Genomic DNA, 4246 nt, shown 5'->3' on the forward strand with positions numbered 1-4246 from the left:
GCCCCCAACACTGTCAACCCCGCCCTCTGGCCCCCAACCCCGGGAGCCTCGCCCGACTCCGCCTCCTCCCCCGCCGCGCACGCCTTCACTCCGCTCCTTCCCTTTTTCCCCGGCCCACTTCTCCTCCGGGTCCTCCTCCAAACCCGCCCCGCGAAAGCACATGCATGGAAAGGCTAGGCTCGCTCTCCGAGGTTCCTCGTCGGGTCCCTGGGCGGAGAGCAGCTGGGCACCGACCTGGGGGTACGCTGGGGACCCGGCGAGGTGCGAGCCGCGAACCCCGCAGCCTGGGCTCCGCGAGCGTTTCCTACGTGGCCCGCGGCATGTTGCATAAGCCTGCCAGGCATGTCCCCTTGAATCCTCCCAGATAACCCTAAAGCGATTAAAAGCCATTTTACCGACGGCGTGAAGGAGTCCCGGAGAGGTTAAGGGACTTGCACAAGGTCACACCCCAGGTAGGCAACAGGCTACGGAAGGCGGCTCCAGAGTTTGGGTGCTGTCTCCTGAGCCCCCGCCGCCACCCCACGCCGGGGCTAGCGAGTCCCTCCCGGCAGCCTGGTCCCCAGGCTCCGCTCCCCGCCGCGGTCCGCAGCCGGCGCCCGCAGAGAGGCGCAGAACGACCGCGGGCACGTCTGGCTCCTCCAGGACGTGTCGCCCTGGCCAGACGCCACGCCCGCCTCCGTCTCTCGCACTAGCTCCTGGCGCTACCACTTCCCGCGTCCCCCAGCCCCCTTGCTCCCCCACCTCACCCCAGCTCCCTTCCCCGGGCCTCGCCCGATGCTTTCTGTTTTTTCACCATCTCCTGCCTCAGCCAATATTTGCCAAATAGGTGAAGGAATCGTCATAGTTTTCACACTGCCCACTTGGTGCTGGGGGGCCCAGAGGCCCAACGCTAGAACAAGGTCTCTGGGGAGAACAGATGCCCCCTCAAGTCCCTCTCTTAAGCTCTCAGCCCAGGGTGGCACGTGGTCTGCTGTTTTCAACAGGAGTGGAAAACGTGATCCGGCAAGAGTTTAAAACAACTGGCAGAGAGGCAGGGCGCATGGCGAAAGCCGCGTGCCATAAAAGCTTGTGTGTAGCAATGGGAGGAGGAGGCTGACCTCAGGTCTGGAGAAGAAAGCACTGAGGATTTGAGTGCTGGGGTTGGGTAGAGGGGGTGGCGTTAGCAGGGCACGAGGAGGGCCAAGAGACAGAAGGGAGTGTGGCTGTCAACATTGACAGGCTTCTAAGCAGACGTTTTGCAAGGCCAGGAGCATGCCGGTTGCCAACAGGGGCAGGAGGTGCCAGAGAAGTGCTGCTTGGCCCAGGGTGTGAGCACGTGGGGCAGAGCCAGAGCCCTTGAGCATGGCTGACGCTGCCATTTATTACCACGGGGTTTCACTTCACTGCACCTCGGTTTCATCTGGTTTTTTATTTTTTTAAAAAAAGACTCCCAAACTCACTGTCATCAAGTCAGTTCTAACTGATAGTAACCCTACAAGACAGGCTAGAACTGGCCCTGTGGGTTTCTGAGACTGTAACTCCTTACTGGAGTAGAAAGTCTCATCTTTCTCTTGAGCAGGGGTTGGTGGTTTCTGCTGGCCTTGCGGTTAACAGCCCAGCGTGTAACCACTATCCCACCAGGGCGCCTCATCTGTAAAAGAGGGTAGTAATAGTTTCACACACTGCCATCAATTTGATTCTGACTCATAGTGACCCTATAGGACAGAGTAGAAGTACCCCCTTGGATTTCCAAGGCTGTATATCTATATAGGAGTAGATTCCTCTTTCCTGTCCAGAGCAGCTGTTGGGTTCATATGCAGACCCTGTGGTTTGCTAGCAGCTCAGGGCATAACCCACTACGTCCATCACCAGGGCTCCAATGTAGTTTCTCCGAGTAGGATTTCATGAGTTGATGTTTATAAAGTCCTGAGAACAGTGCGCGGCAAACAGTCAATGCTAGGTGAATTAACAAAACAAACAAGCAAACGGTTACCCTCAAGTGGCAGAGTAGAACTGTGATCCCTAGGGGTTTCAGGGGCTGCCTGTTCAGGAGATTGCCTGATCCACGTGGGGAGTAGCAGCTGTGGGTTCACTGTTGCGCCACCCAGGGACAGGCCCATGCGAGTATTAAATAAATCACTCTGGAGAGCGTCGTTTCTGTTGCCAACCTCATTTCTTGTGGCCAGAGACAATGGTAGGAGTCCAGCAACATCTCACCCATAACCAGGAGTGGTGTTCGTAGTCTTTTCTTGGGAACCCTACCCCTCGCTTTAATGTGAAGAAGAATGAGACCTTCCATCTCCCACCTTCCAGAGACAGTCATCACATTTCATTCTCATGAGGAATGTGCCAGGCAGAGATCATCATTTTCATTTCGTAGGAGACAAAACTGAAGCCTGGTGCCAACTCAGATTGACAGGCTGGAGAGAAAACCAAACCAAACAAAACACTCTTCCTTCCCAGCCCTTCCTCTGAACTGTGCCCCACCCCTCAAACCACTGTCATCCCACCAGATGGCCAGGAACCTTGGAGACACCCAGGATTCCTCCCTTTCTCTCGGACTCACTAGCCGATCCAACAGCAAATCCTGCTTGTAAATGCTCTGATTTTAAGATGCATTCATGGACTGATCATTTCTTCCTGCCACCAAGGTGACCTCCTGGTCCCAGTCACCATTATCGATCCATGGGCTATAGTTCTCCGTTCCCCTCATTTGGGGGCAGTTTGCATCTACAGTGACCATTTAAAAGATAGTTAAATTGTGTCTTGTCAAACTTTATACCCACTTGTGAATTCCCACCACGCTGGAATAAATGCCAGCATCTTTTGGCTCCTCTGAGAAGGCTCTACCTGCCTGAGCCCCTGCCCTCCTGTGACTCATGCCCTCCCGCTCTGCCCCTCCGGTGGGCCAGTCCTCCACATGGGCCTCCTTGCTCTGAATGCCCTTGTCTCGGGGCCTCGTCATGCACATGCTCACACCCACACGCCCATCGCGTGTGCCTCACCTTCTCACATTTTTCATGCTTCCACTCAAATGACTCCGCCTCAGAAAGCCTAGCCTGGCCACCCATCCAAGGTGGCATCGCTGTCACCTTGCATCTCTTCGTCCAGCTTACATGTGTCTTTAGTTCCTCACACTACCTCATCATCGCCTACCTGCGTATCTGTTTATTGCCCTTCTGCCTCATCTTGAAATCAGAACTTTGTTCATCTTGTTCACTGTTGGATCTTCAGCGTTAAAAACCACATCTGGCATGGAGTAGACACCCAGCGCTCCTTTGTTGAGTGAATGCCTCTCTGCTCCAACAATTGTGTGTGATTCAAGGGTTGCGTGACTTCCTACACTGCAGCCTTTAGAACAGCACCAGGAGGTAGGTGCAAATCCATGTGCAGCGTTGGCGATACAACGCTGAGCAGGTCAGGTCCCAGCTTGGAGGTTGCTAGATCATGGCAGAGTAGGACACATGGTGTGGGAGAGCCCTGCGCAGGGTGCTTGCTACCAGAGGCAGGCCTTGGAGATCAGAATGGGAAGCTTATGGAGACTTGCAGAAAAAGAAGGGCGCTAGACCAGGCTTAAATGTACAAATGGGCTTGATATAATGGATGGATGTGTGGATTGTGATTAGAGTTGTATGAGCCCCCAATAAAATGATTTACATAAAAAAAACTTGCTAGAGTTAGCTAGAAGAGGGGCTGGGGATGTTTTAGACAGAGAACAGAAATAAAAACAGGCTACACTCGAGGTGGAGGGTGTTTTATTTACCCTTTTTTTCCAGGTATGATAAACTGTAATACACAAAATCATAAATTATAGTAAATATTAAAATAATATAATTTTTTCAATAATGTAATCAAATCAAAAACACTGCAAGTTTTCAAAAAGGGTGCAACATCAAGGGCGCATTCAATAAAAGTCCTGGGTGTGAAAAATTTTGAAACATGGCCCTGCACCAAGTCCGACGTCACAATCAGGACAATGGAACCTGGTTTCCTCTCGTATTCTCTGTCCATTGCCATCTCGCTTTGAGCAACAAACCACACACATCCTTGTAGGTGCTGACATTTTTCGGTTGGTGGGATACAGTCCATGAAGTGACGACCAGTCAGGCGTTCTGGGTTGACAACGTCAACAGCGCGACGCCCAGGTCTATTCACAGCCATTGATGGTGTCTGGCGGTTCACAAAGATCTGCTCAGCAACTTTCCAAATGAAGTCAGAATGAACCAAGGGCTTGTCACTCTTTGCTCTGTGCAAAATGTAGGCATTC

Source organism: Echinops telfairi, unplaced genomic scaffold (assembly GCF_000313985.2).
Source record: "Echinops telfairi isolate 266 unplaced genomic scaffold, ASM31398v2 ScPeMD7_7439;HRSCAF=8477, whole genome shotgun sequence".
Classification (NCBI taxonomy): domain Eukaryota; kingdom Metazoa; phylum Chordata; class Mammalia; order Afrosoricida; family Tenrecidae; genus Echinops; species Echinops telfairi.